Source organism: Macaca mulatta, chromosome 19, assembly GCF_049350105.2.
Source record: "Macaca mulatta isolate MMU2019108-1 chromosome 19, T2T-MMU8v2.0, whole genome shotgun sequence".
Lineage (NCBI taxonomy): Eukaryota > Metazoa > Chordata > Mammalia > Primates > Cercopithecidae > Macaca > Macaca mulatta.
Window position 1 is genome coordinate 35,876,585 of NC_133424.1, and position 15,161 is coordinate 35,891,745.

Consider the following 15,161-nt stretch of genomic DNA (forward strand, 5'->3'; position numbering starts at 1 on the left):
TCTTTCTCTTTGTTACGGAGGATATTTCCTTTGGCCCTATAGTCTTCAATAGGATCCGAAATATCTGATCTCAGATTCCACAGAAATAAGGCTAGCAAAGAGATCCACGAAATACAGATGTAACTCTGTGAGATGAATTAACAGAACACTCAGCAGTTTCTCAGAAAGCTTCTTTCCAGATTTCATCTGAGGATATTTCCTTTTTCACCATAGCCCTCTAAGGGCTTCCAAATATCACTTTGCCAATTCCACAAGAACTGTCTTAGCGAAAGGCTTCTTGAGGGGAAAGCTGTAACTCTGTGAGATGATTTCACAGAACACAAAGAAGTTTCTCAGAAAGCTTCTTTCTCTTTGTTATCGGAGGATATTTCCTTTGGCCCTATAGTCTTCAATGGGATCCGAAATATCTGTTCTCAGATTCCACAGAAATAAGGCTAGCAAAGAGATCCACGAAATACAGATGTAACTCTGTGAGATGAATTAATAGAACACTCAGCAGTTTCTCAGAAAGCTTCCTTCCAGATTTCATCTGAGGATATTTCCTTTTTCTCCCTAGCCCTCTATGGGCTTCCAAATATCACTTTGCCAATTGCACAAGAACTGTCTTAGCTAAAGGCTTCTTGAGGGGAAAGCTGTAACTCTGTGAGATGATTTCACAGAACACAAAGAAGTTTCTCAGAAAGCTTCTTTCTCTTTGTTATCGGAGGATATTTCCTTTGGCCCTATAGTCTTCAATGGGATCCGAATTATCTGTTCTCAGATTCCAAAGAAATAAGGCTAGCAAAGAGATCCACGAAATACAGATGTAACTCTGTGAGATGAATTAACAGAACACTCAGCAGTTTCTCAGAAAGCTTCTTTCCAGATTTCATCTGAGGATATTTCCTTTTTCACCATAGCCCTCTAAGGGCTTCCAAATATCACTTTGCCAATTCCACAAGAACTGTCTTAGCGAAAGGCTTCTTGAGGGGAAAGCTGTAACTCTGTGAGATGATTTCACAGAACACAAAGAAGTTTCTCAGAAAGCTTCTTTCTCTTTGTTTTCGGAGGATATTTCCTTTGGCCCTACAGTCTTCAATGGGATCCGAAATATCTGTTCTCAGATTCCACAGAAATAAGGCTAGCAAAGAGATCCACGAAATACAGATGTAACTCTGTGAGATGAATTAACAGAACACTCAGCAGTTTCTCAGAAATCTTCTTTCCAGATTTCATCTGAGGATATTTCCTTTTTCACCCTAGCCCTCTATGGGCTTCCAAATATCACTTTGCCAATTCCACAAGAACTGTCTTAGCGAAAGGCTTCTTGAGGGGAAAGCTGTAACTCTGTGAGATGATTTCACAGAACACAAAGAAGTTTCTCAAAAAGCTTCTTTCTCTTTGTTATCGGAGGATATTTCCTTTGGCCCTATAGTCTTCAAAGGGATCCGAAATATCTGTTCTCAGATTCCACAGAAATAAGGCTAGCAAAGAGATCCACGAAATACAGATGTAACTCTGTGAGATGAATTAACAGAACACTCAGCAGTTTCTCAGAAAGCTTCTTTCCAGATTTCATCTGAGGATATTTCCTTTTTCACCATAGCCCTCTAAGGGCTTCCAAACATCACTTTGCCAATTCCACAAGAACTGTCTTAGCGAAAGGCTTCTTGAGGGGAAAGCTGTAACTCTGTGAGATGATTTCACAGAACACAAAGAAGTTTCTCAGAAAGCTTCTTTCTCTTTGTTATCGGAGGATATTTCCTTTGGCCCTATAGTCTTCAATGGGATCCGAAATATCTGTTCTCAGATTCCACAGAAATAAGGCTAGCAAAGAGATCCACGAAATACAGATGTAACTCTGTGAGATGAATTAACAGAACACTAAGCAATTTCTCAGAAAGCTTCTTTCCAGATTTCATCTGAGGATATTTCCTTTTTCACCATAGCCCTCTAGGGGCTTCCAAATATCACTTTGCCAATTCCACAAGAACTGTCTTAGCGAAAGGCTTCTTGAGGGGAAAGCTGTAACTCTGTGAGATGATTTCACAGAACACAAAGAAGTTCCTCAGAAAGCTTCTTTCTCTTTGTTACGGAGGATATTTCCTTTGGCCCTATAGTCTTCAATAGGATCCGAAATATCTGTTCTCAGATTCCACAGAAATAAGGCTAGCAAAGAGATCCACGAAATACAGATGTAACTCGGTGAGATGAATTAACAGAACATTCAGCAGTTTTTCAGAAAGCTTCTTTCCAGATTTCATCTGAGGATATTTCCTTTTTCACCATAGCCCTCTATGGGCTTCCAAATATCACTTTGCCAATTCCACAAGAACTGTCTTAGCGAAAGGCTTCTTGAGGGGAAAGCTGTAACTCTGTGAGATGATTTCACAGAACACAAAGAAGTTTCTCGGAAAGCTTCTTTCTCTTTGTTATCGGAGGATATTTCCTTTGGCCCTATAGTCTTCAATGGGATCCGAAATATCTGTTCTCAGATTCCACAGAAATAAGGCTAGCAAAGAGATCCACGAAATACAGATGTAACTCGGTGAGATGAATTAACAGAACACTCAGCAGTTTCTCAGAAAGCTTCCTTCCAGATTTCATCTGAGGATATTTCCTTTTTCACCATAGCCCTCTACGGGCTTCCAAATATCACTTTGCCAATTCCACAAGAACTGTCTTAACTAAAGGCTTCTTGAGGGGAAAGCTGTAACTCTGTGAGATGATTTCACAGAACACAAAGAAGTTTCTCAGAAAGCTTCTTTCTCTTTGTTATCGGAGGATATTTCCTTTGGCCCTATAGTCTTCAATGGGATCCGAAATATCTGTTCTCAGATTCCACAGAAATAAGGCTAGCAAAGAGATCCACGAAATACAGATGTAACTCTGTGAGATGAATTAACAGAACACTAAGCACTTTCTCCGAAAGCTTCTTTCCAGATTTCATCTGAGGATATTTCCTTTTTCACCATAGCCCTCTATAGGCTTCCAAATATCGCTTTGCCAATTCCACGAGAACTGTCTTAGCGAAAGGCTTCTTGAGGGGAACGCTGTAACTCTGTGAGATGATTTCACAGAACACAAAGAAGTTTCTCAGAAAGCTACTTTCTCTTTGTTATTGGAGGATATTTCCTTTGGCCCTATAGTCTTTAATGGGATCCGAAATATCTGTTCTCAGATTCCACAGAAATAAGGCTAGCAAAGAGATCCACGAAATACAGATGTAACTCTGTGAGATGAATTAACAGAACACTCAGCAGTTTCTCAGAAAGCTTCCTTCCAGATTTCATCTGAGGATATTTCCTTTTTCACCATAGCCCTCTAAGGGCTTCCAAATATCACTTTGCCAATTCCACAAGAACTGTCTTAGCGAAAGGCTTCTTGAGGGGAAAGCTGTAACTCTGTGAGATGATTTCACAGAACACAAAGAAGTTTCTCAGAAAGCTTCTTTCTCTTTGTTATCGGAGGATATTTCCTTTGGCCCTATAGTCTTCAATGGGATCCGAAATATCTGTTCTCAGATTCCACAGAAATAAGGCTAGCAAAGAGATCCACGAAATACAGATGTAACTCTGTGAGATGAATTAACAGAACACTAAGCAGTTTCTCAGAAAGCTTCTTTCCAGATTTCATCTGAGGATATTTCCTTTTTCACCATAGCCCTCTAGGGGCTTCCAAATATCACTTTGCCAATTCCACAAGAACTGTCTTAGCGAAAGGCTTCTTGAGGGGAAAGCTGTAACTCTGTGAGATGATTTCACAGAACACAAAGAAGTTCCTCAGAAAGCTTCTTTCTCTTTGTTACGGAGGATATTTCCTTTGGCCCTATAGTCTTCAATAGGATCCGAAATATCTGTTCTCAGATTCCACAGAAATAAGGCTAGCAAAGAGATCCACGAAATACAGATGTAACTCTGTGAGATGAATTAACAGAACATTCAGCAGTTTTTCAGAAAGCTTCTTTCCAGATTTCATCTGAGGATATTTCCTTTTTCACCATAGCCCTCTATGGGCTTCCAAATATCACTTTGCCAATTCCACAAGAACTGTCTTAGCGAAAGGCTTCTTGAGGGGAAAGCTGTAACTCTGTGAGATGATTTCACAGAACACAAAGAAGTTTCTCGGAAAGCTTCTTTCTCTTTGTTATCGGAGGATATTTCCTTTGGCCCTATAGTCTTCAATGGGATCCGAAATATCTGTTCTCAGATTCCACAGAAATAAGGCTAGCAAAGAGATCCACGAAATACAGATGTAGTTCTGTGAGATGAATTAACAGAACACTCAGCAGTTTCTCAGAAAGCTTCCTTCCAGATTTCATCTGAGGATATTTCCTTTTTCACCATAGCCCTCTATGGGCTTCCAAATATCACTTTGCCAATTCCACAAGAACTGTCTTAGCTAAAGGCTTCTTGAGGGGAAAGCTGTAACTCTGTGAGATGATTTCACAGAACACAAAGAAGTTTCTCAGAAAGCTTCTTTCTCTTTGTTATCGGAGGATATTTCCTTTGGCCCTATAGTCTTCAATGGGATCCGAAATATCTGTTCTCAGATTCCACAGAAATAAGGCTAGCAAAGAGATCCACGAAATACAGATGTAACTCTGTGAGATGAATTAACAGAACACTAAGCACTTTCTCCGAAAGCTTCTTTCCAGATTTCATCTGAGGATATTTCCTTTTTCACCGTAGCCCTCTATGGGCTTCCAAATATCGCTTTGCCAATTCCACGAGAACTGTCTTAGCGAAAGGCTTCTTGAGGGGAACGCTGTAACTCTGTGAGATGATTTCGCAGAACACAAAGAAGTTTCTCAGAAAGCTACTTTCTCTTTGTTATCGGAGGATATTTCCTTTGGCCCTATAGTCTTTAATGGGATCCGAAATATCTGTTCTCAGATTCCACAGAAATAAGGCTAGCAAAGAGATCCACGAAATACAGATGTAACTCTGTGAGATGAATTAACAGAACACTCAGCAGTTTCTCAGAAAGCTTCCTTCCAGATTTCATCTGAGGATATTTCCTTTTTCACCATAGCCCTCTAAGGGCTTCCAAATATCACTTTGCCAATTCCACAAGAACTGTCGTAGCGAAAGGCTTCTTGAGGGGAAAGCTGTAACTCTGTGAGATGATTTCACAGAACACAAAGAAGTTTCTCAGAAAGCTTCTTTCTCTTTGTTATCGGAGGATATTTCCTTTGGCCCTATAGTCTTCAATGGGATCCGAAATATCTGTTCTCAGATTCCACAGAAATAAGGCTAGCAAAGAGATCCACGAAATACAGATGTAACTCTGTGAGATGAATTAACAGAACACTAAGCAGTTTCTCAGAAAGCTTCTTTCCAGATTTCATCTGAGGATATTTCCTTTTTTACCATAGCCCTCTATTGGCTTCCAAATATCACTTTGCCAATTCCACAAGAACTGTCTTTGCGAAAGGCTTCTTGAGGGGAAAGCTGTAACTCTGTGAGATGATTTCACAGAACACAAAGAAGTTCCTCAGAAAGCTTCTTTCTCTTTGTTACGGAGGATATTTCCTTTGGCCCTATAGTCTTCTATAGGATCCGAAATATCTGTTCTCAGATTCCACAGAAATAAGGCTAGCAAAGAGATCCACGAAATACAGATGTAACTCGGTGAGATGAATTAACAGAACATTCAAGAGTTTTTCAGAAAGCTTCTTTCCAGATTTCATCTGAGGATATTTCCTTTTTCACCATAGCCCTCTATGGGCTTCCAAATATCACTTTGCCAATTCCACAAGAACTGTCTTAGCGAAAGGCTTCTTGAGGGGAAAGCTGTAACTCTGTGAGATGATTTCACAGAACACAAAGAAGTTTCTCGGAAAGCTTCTTTCTCTTTGTTATCGGAGGATATTACCTTTGGCCCTATAGTCTTCAATGGGATCCGAAATATCTGTTCTCAGATTCCACAGAAATAAGGCTAGCAAAGAGATCCACGAAATACAGATGTAATTCTGTGAGATGAATTGACAGAACACTCAGCAGTTTCTCAGAAAGCTTCCTTCCAGATTTCATCTGAGGATATTTCCTTTTTCACCATAGCCCTCTATGGGCTTCCAAATATCACTTTGCCAATTCCACAAGAACTGTCTTAGCGAAAGGCTTCTTGAGGGGAAAGCTGTAACTCTGTGAGATGATTTCACAGAACACAAAGAAGTTTCTCAGAAAGCTTCTTTCTCTTTGTTATCGGAGGATATTTCCTTTGGCCCTATAGTCTTCAATGGGATCCGAAATATCTGTTCTCAGATTCCACAGAAATAAGGCTATCAAAGAGATCCACGAAATACAGATGTAACTCTGTGAGATGAATTAACAGAACACTAAGCACTTTCTCAGAAAGCTTCTTTCCAGATTTCATCTGAGGATATTTCCTTTTTCACCATAGCCCTCTATGGGCTTCCAAATATCGCTTTGCCAATTCCACGAGAACTGTCTTAGCGAAAGGCTTCTTGAGGGGAACGCTGTAACTCTGTGAGATGATTTCACAGAACACAAAGAAGTTTCTCAGAAAGCTTCTTTCTCTTTGTTATCGGAGGATATTTCCTTTGGCCCTATAGTCTTTAATGGGATCCGAAATATTTGTTCTCAGATTCCACAGAAATAAGGCTAGCAAAGAGATCCACGAAATACAGATGTAACTCTGTGAGATGAATTAACAGAACACTCAGCAGTTTCTCAGAAAGCTTCCTTCCAGATTTCATCTGAGGATATTTCCTTTTTCACCATAGCCCTCTATGGGCTTCCAAATATCACTTTGCCAATTCCACAAGAACTGTCGTAGCGAAAGGCTTCTTGAGGGGAAAGCTGTAACTCTGTGAGATGATTTTACAGAACACAAAGAAGTTTCTCAGAAAGCTTCTTTCTCTTTGTTATCGGAGGTTATTTCCTTTGGCCCTATAGTCTTCAATGGGATCCGAAATATCTGTTCTCAGATTCCACAGAAATAAGGCTAGCAAAGAGATCCACGAAATACAGATGTAACTCTGTGAGATGAATTAACAGAACACTAAGCAGTTTCTCAGAAAGCTTCTTTCCAGATTTCATCTGAGGATATTTCCTTTTTTACCATAGCCCTCTATGGGCTTCCAAATATCACTTTGCCAATTCCACAAGAACTGTCTTTGCGAAAGGCTTCTTGAGGGGAAAGCTGTAACTCTGTGAGATGATTTCACAGAACACAAAGAAGTTCCTCAGAAAGCTTCTTTCTCTTTGTTACGGAGGATATTTCCTTTGGCCCTATAGTCTTCAACAGGATCCGAAATATCTGTTCTCAGATTCCACAGAAATAAGGCTAGCAAAGAGATCCACGAAATACAGATGTAACTCGGTGAGATGAATTAACAGAACATTCAGCAGTTTTTCAGAAAGCTTCTTTCCAGATTTCATCTGAGGATATTTCCTTTTTCACCATAGCCCTCTATGGGCTTCCAAATATCACTTTGCCAATTCCACAAGAACTGTCTTAGCGAAAGGCTTCTTGAGGGGAAAGCTGTAACTCTGTGAGATGATTTCACAGAACACAAAGAAGTTTCTCAGAAAGCTTCTTTCTCTTTGTTATCGGAGGATATTTCCTTTGGCCCTATAGTCTTCAATGGGATCCGAAATATCTGTTCTCAGATTCCACAGAAATAAGGCTAGCAAAGAGATCCACGAAATACAGATGTAATTCTGTGAGATGAATTAACAGAACACTCAGCAGTTTCTCAGAAAGCTTCCTTCCAGATTTCATCTGAGGATATTTCCTTTTTCACCATAGCCCTCTTTGGGCTTCCAAATATCACTTTGCCAATTCCACAAGAACTGTCTTAGCTAAAGGCTTCTTGAGGGGAAAGCTGTAACTCTGTGAGATGATTTCACAGAACACAAAGAAGTTTCTCAGAAAGCTTCTTTCTCTTTGTTATCGGAGGATATTTCCTTTGGCCCTATAGTCTTCAATGGGATCCGAAATATCTGTTCTCAGATTCCACAGAAATAAGGCTAGCAAAGAGATCCACGAAATACAGATGTAACTCTGTGAGATGAATTAACAGAACACTAAGCAGTTTCTCAGAAAGCTTCTTTCCAGATTTCATCTGAGGATATTTCCTTTTTCACCGTAGCCCTCTATGGGCTTCCAAATATCGCTTTGCCAATTCCCCGAGAACTGTCTTAGCGAAAGTCTTCTTGAGGGGAACGCTGTAACTCTGTGAGATGATTTCACAGAACACAAAGAAGTTTCTCAGAAAGCTTCTTTCTCTTTGTTATCGGAGGATATTTCCTTTGGCCCTATAGTCTTCAAAGGGATCCGAAATATCTGTTCTCAGATTCCACAGAAATAAGGCTAGCAAAGAGATCCACGAAATACAGATGTAACTCTGTGAGATGAATTAACAGAACACTCAGCAGTTTCTCAGAAAGCTTCTTTCCAGATTTCATCTGAGGATATTTCCTTTTTCACCATAGCCCTCTAAGGGCTTCCAAATATCACTTTGCCAATTCCACAAGAACTGTCTTAGCGAAAGGCTTCTTGAGGGGAAAGCTGTAACTCTGTGAGATGATTTCACAGAACACCAAGAAGTTTCTCAGAAAGCTTCTTTCTCTTTTTTATCGGAGGATATTCCCTTTGGCCCTATAGTCTTTAATGGGATCCGAAATATCTGTTCTCAGATTCCACAGAAATAAGGCTAGCAAAGAGATCCACGAAATACAGATGTAACTCTGTGAGATGAATTAACAGAACACTAAGCAGTTTCTCAGAAAGCTTCCTTCCAGATTTCATCTGAGGATATTTCCTTTTTCACCATAGCCCTCTATGGGCTTCCAAATATCACTTTGCCAATTCCACAACAACTGTCGTAGCGAAAGGCTTCTTGAGGGGAAAGCTGTAACTCTGTGAGATGATTTCACAGAACACAAAGAAGTTTCTCAGAAAGCTTCTTTCTCTTTGTTATCGGAGGATATTTCCTTTGGCCCTATAGTCTTCAATGGGATCCGAAATATCTGTTCTCAGATTCCACAGAAATAAGGCTAGCAAAGAGATCCACGAAATACAGATGTAACTCTGTGAGATGAATTAACAGAACACTAAGCAGTTTCTCAGAAAGCTTCTTTCCAGATTTCATCTGAGGATATTTCCTTTTTTACCATAGCCCTCTATGGGCTTCCAAATATCACTTTGCCAATTCCACAAGAACTGTCTTTGCGAAAGGCTTCTTGAGGGGAAAGCTGTAACTCTGTGAGATGATTTCACAGAACACAAAGAAGTTCCTCAGAAAGCTTCTTTCTCTTTGTTACGGAGGATATTTCCTTTGGCCCTATAGTCTTCAATAGGATCCGAAATATCTGTTCTCAGATTCCACAGAAATAAGGCTAGCAAAGAGATCCACGAAATATAGATGTAACTCGGTGAGATGAATTAACAGAACATTCAGCAGTTTTTCAGAAAGCTTCTTTCCAGATTTCATCTGAGGATATTTCCTTTTTCACCATAGCCCTCTATGGGCTTCCAAATATCACTTTGCCAATTCCACAAGAACTGTCTTAGCGAAAGGCTTCTTGAGGGGAAAGCTGTAACTCTGTGAGATGATTTCACAGAACACAAAGAAGTTTCTCGGAAAGCTTCTTTCTCTTTGTTATCGGAGGATATTTCCTTTGGCCCTATAGTCTTCAATGGGATCCGAAATATCTGTTCTCAGATTCCACAGAAATAAGGCTAGCAAAGAGATCCACGAAATACAGATGTAATTCTGTGAGATGAATTAACAGAACACTCAGCAGTTTCTCAGAAAGCTTCCTTCCAGATTTCATCTGAGGATATTTCCTTTTTCACCATAGCCCTCTATGGGCTTCCAAATATCACTTTGCCAATTCCACAAGAACTGTCTTAGCTAAAGGCTTCTTGAGGGGAAAGCTGTAACTCTGTGAGATGATTTCACAGAACACAAAGAAGTTTCTCAGAAAGCTTCTTTCTCTTTGTTATCGGAGGATATTTCCTTTGGCCCTGTAGTCTTCAAAGGGATCCGAAATATCTGTTCTCAGATTCCACAGAAATAAGGCTAGCAAAGAGATCCACGAAATACAGATGTAACTCTGTGAGATGAATTAACAGAACACTAAGCAGTTTCTCAGAAAGCTTCTTTCCAGATTTCATCTGAGGATATTTCCTTTTTCACCGTAGGCCTCTATGGGCTTCCAAATATCGCTTTGCCAATTCCCCGAGAACTGTCTTAGCGAAAGGCTTCTTGAGGGGAACGCTGTAACTCTGTGAGATGATTTCACAGAACACTAAGAAGTTTCTCAGAAAGCTTCTTTCTCTTTGTTATCGGAGGATATTTCCTTTGGCCCTATAGTCTTCAATATGATCCGAAATATCTGTTCTCAGATTCCACAGAAATAAGGCTAGCAAAGAGATCCACGAAATACAGATGTAACTCTGTGAGATGAATTAACAGAACACTCAGCAGTTTCTCAGAAAGCTTCCTTCCAGATTTCATCTGAGGATATTTCCTTTTTCACCATAGCCCTCTATGGGATTCCAAATATCACTTTGCCAATTCCACAAGAACTGTCTTAGCGAAAGGCTTCTTGAGGGGAAAGCTATAACTCTGTGAGATGATTTCACAGAACACAAAGAAGTTTCTCAGAAAGCTTCTTTCTCTTTGTTATCGGAGGATATTTCCTTTGGCCCTATAGTCATCAAGGGGATCCGAAATATCTGTTCTCAGATTCCACAGAAATAAGGCTAGCAAAGAGATCCACGAAATACAGATGTAACTCTGTGAGATGAATTAACAGAACACTCAGCGGTTTCTCAGAAAGCTTCTTTCCAGATTTCATCTGAGGATATTTCCTTTTTCACCATAGCCCTCTAAGGGCTTCCAAATATCACTTTGCCAATTCCACAAGAACTGTCTTAGCGAAAGGCTTCTTGAGGGGAAAGCTGTAACTCTGTGAGATGATTTCACAGAACACAAAGAAGTTTCTCAGAAAGCTTCTTTCTCTTTGTTTTCGGAGGATATTTCCTTTGGCCCTATAGTCTTCAATGGGATCCGAAATATCTGTTCTCAGATTCCACAGAAATAAGGCTAGCAAAGAGATCCACGAAATACAGATGTAACTCTGTGAGATGAATTAACAGAACACTCAGCAGTTTCTCAGAAATCTTCTTTCCAGATTTCATCTGAGGATATTTCCTTTTTCACCCTAGCCCTCTATGGGCTTCCAAATATCACTTTGCCAATTCCACAAGAACTGTCTTAGCGAAAGGCTTCTTGAGGGGAATGCTGTAACTCTGTGAGATGATTTCACAACACAAAGAAGTTTCTCAGAAAGCTTCTTTCTCTTTGTTATCGGAGGATATTTCCTTTGGCCCTATAGTCTTCAAAGGGATCCGAAATATCTGTTCTCAGATTCCACAGAAATAAGGCTAGCAAAGAGATCCACGAAATACAGATGTAACTCTGTGAGATGAATTAACAGAACACTCAGCAGTTTCTCAGAAAGCTTCTTTCCAGATTTCATCTGAGGATATTTCCTTTTTCACCATAGCCCTCTAAGGGCTTCCAAATATCACTTTGCCAATTCCACAAGAACTGTCTTAGCAAAAGGCTTCTTGAGGGGAAAGCTGTAACTCTGTGAGATGATTTCACAGAACACAAAGAAGTTTCTCAGAAAGCTTCTTTCTCTTTGTTATCGGAGGATATTTCCTTTGGCCCTATAGTCTTCAAAGGGATCCGAAATATCTGTTCTCAGATTCCACAGAAATAAGGCTAGCAAAGAGATCCACGAAATACAGATGTAACTTTGTGAGATGAATTAACAGAACACTCAGCAGTTTCTCAGAAAGCTTCCTTCCAGATTTCATCTGAGGATATTTCCTTTTTCACCATAGCCCTCTATGGGCTTCCAAATATCACTTTGCCAATTGCACAAGAACTGTCTTAGCGAAAGGCTTCTTGAGGGGAAAGCTGTAACTCTGTGAGATGATTTCACAGAACACAAAGAAGTTTCTCAGAAAGCTTCTTTCTCTTTGTTATCGGAGGATATTTCCATTGGCCCTATAGTCTTCAATGGGATCCGAAATATCTGTTCTCAGATTCCACAGAAATAAGGCTAGCAAAGAGATTCACGAAATACAGATGTAACTCTGTGAGATGAATTAACAGAACACTCAGCAGTTTCTCAGAAAGCTTCTTTCCAGATTTCATCTGAGGATATTTCCTTTTTCACCATAGCCCTCTATGGGCTTCCAAATATCACTTTGCCAATTCCACAAGAACTGTCTTTGCGAAAGGCTTCTTGAGGGGAAAACTGTAACTCTGTGAGATGATTTCACAGAACACAAAGAAGTTTCTCAGAAAGCTTCTTTCTCTTTGTTATCGGAGGATATTTCCTTTGGCCCTATAGTCTTCAATGGGATCCGAAATATCTGTTCTCAGATTCCACAGAAATAAGGCTAGCAAAGAGATCCACGAAATACAGATGTAATTCTGTGAGATTAATTAACAGAACACTCAGCAGTTTCTCAGAAAGCTTCCTTCCAGATTTCATCTGAGGATATTTCCTTTTTCACCATAGCCCTCTAAGGGCTTCCAAATATCACTTTGCCAATTCCACAAGAACTATCTTAGCTAAAGGCTTCTTGAGGGGAAAGCTGTAACTCTGTGAGATGATTTCACAGAACACAAAGAAGTTTCTCAGAAAGCTTCTTTCTCTTTGTTATCGGAGGATATTTCCTTTGGCCCTATAGTGTTCAATGGGATCCGAAATATCTGTTCTCAGATTCCAAAGAAATAAGGCTAGCAAAGAGATCCACGAAATACAGATGTAACTCTGTGAGATGAATTAACAGAACACTCAGCAGTTTCTCAGAAAGCTTCTTTCCAGATTTCATCTGAGGATATTTCCTTTTTCACCATAGCCCTCTAAGGGCTTCCAAATATCACTTTGCCAATTCCACAAGAACTGTCTTAGTGAAAGGCTTCTTGAGGGGAAAGCTGTAACTCTGTGAGATGATTTCACAGAACACAAAGAAGTTTCTCAGAAACCTTCTTTCTCTTTGTTTTCGGAGGATATTTCCTTTGGCCCTATAGTCTTCAAAGGGATCCGAAATATCTGTTCTCAGATTCCACAGAAATAAGGCTAGCAAAGAGATCCACGAAATACAGATGTAACTCTGTGAGATGAATTAACAGAACACTCAGCAGTTTCTCAGAAGCTTCCTTCCAGATTTCATCTGAGGATATTTCCTTTTTCACCATAGCCCTCTATGGGCTTCCAAATATCACTTTGCCAATTGCACAAGAACTGTCTTAGCGAAAGGCTTCTTGAGGGGAAAGCTGTAACTCTGTGAGATGATTTCACAGAACACAAAGAAGTTTCTCAGAAAGCTTCTTTCTCTTTGTTATCGGAGGATATTTCCTTTGGCCCTATAGTGTTCAATGGGATCCGAATTATCTGTTCTCAGATTCCAAAGAAATAAGGCTAGCAAAGAGATCCACGAAATACAGATGTAACTCTGTGAGATGAATTAACAGAACACTCAGCAGTTTCTCAGAAAGCTTCTTTCCAGATTTCATCTGAGGATATTTCCTTTTTCACCATAGCCCTCTAAGGGCTTCCAAATATCACTTTGCCAATTCCACGAGAACTGTCTTAGTGAAAGGCTTCTTGAGGGGAAAGCTGTAACTCTGTGAGATGATTTCACAGAACACAAAGAAGTTTCTCAGAAAGCTTCTTTCTCTTTGTTTTCGGAGGATATTTCCTTTGGCCCTATAGTCTTCAATGGGATCCGAAATATCTGTTCTCAGATTCCACAGAAATAAGGCTAGCAAAGAGATCCACGAAATACAGATGTAACTCTGTGAGATGAATTAACAGAACACTAAGCAGTTTCTCAGAAAGCTTCTTTCCAGATTTCATCTGAGGATATTTCCTTTTTCACCATAGCCCTCTATGGGCTTCCAAATATCACTTTGCCAATTCCACAAGAACTGTCTTTGCGAAAGGCTTCTTGAGGGGAAAGCTGTAACTCTGTGAGATGATTTCACAGAACACAAAGAAGTTCCTCAGAAAGCTTCTTTCTCTTTGTTACGGAGGATATTTCCTTTGGCCCTATAGTCTTCAATAGGATCCGAAATATCTGATCTCAGATTCCACAGAAATAAGGCTAGCAAAGAGATCCACGAAATACAGATGTAACTCGGTGAGATGAATTAACAGAACATTCAGCACTTTTTCAGAAAGCTTCTTTCCAGATTTCACCTGAGGATATTTCCTTTTTCACCATAGCCCTCTATGGGCTTCCAAATATCACTTTGCCAATTCCACAAGAACTGTCTTAGCGAAAGGCTTCTTGAGGGGAAAGCTGTAACTCTGTGAGATGATTTCACAGAACACAAAGAAGTTTCTCGGAAAGCTTCTTTCTCTTTGTTATCGGAGGATATTTCCTTTGGCCGTATAGTCTTCAATGGGATCCGAAATATCTGTTCTCAGATTCCACAGAAATAAGGCTAGCAAAGAGATCCACGAAATACAGATGTAATTATGTGAGATGAATTAACAGAACACTCAGCAGTTTCTCAGAAAGCTTCCTTCCAGATTTCATCTGAGGATATTTCCTTTTTCACCATAGCCCTCTATGGCCTTCCAAATATCACTTTGCCAATTCCACAAGAACTGTCTTAGCTAAAGGCTTCTTGAGGGGAAAGCTGTAACTCTGTGAGATGATTTCACAGAACACAAAGAAGTTTCTCAGAGAGCTTCTTTCTCTTTGTTATCGGAGGATATTTCCTTTGGCCCTATAGTCTTCAATGGGATCCGAAATATCTGTTCTCAGATTCCACAGAAATAAGGCTAGCAAAGAGATCCACGAAATACAGATGTAACTCTGTGAGATGAATTAACAGAACACTAAGCAGTTTCTCAGAAATCTTCTTTCCAGATTTCATCTGAGGATATTTCCTTTTTCACCATAGCCCTCTATGGGCTTCCAAATATCGCTTTGCCAATTCCACGAGAACTGTCTTAGCGAAAGGCTTCTTGAGGGGAACGCTGTAATTCTGTGAGATGATTTCACAGAACACAAAGAAGTTTCTCAGAAAGCTTCTTTCTCTTTGTTATCGGAGGATATTTCCTTTGGCCCTATAGTCTTCAATGGGATCCGAAATATCTGTTCTCAGATTC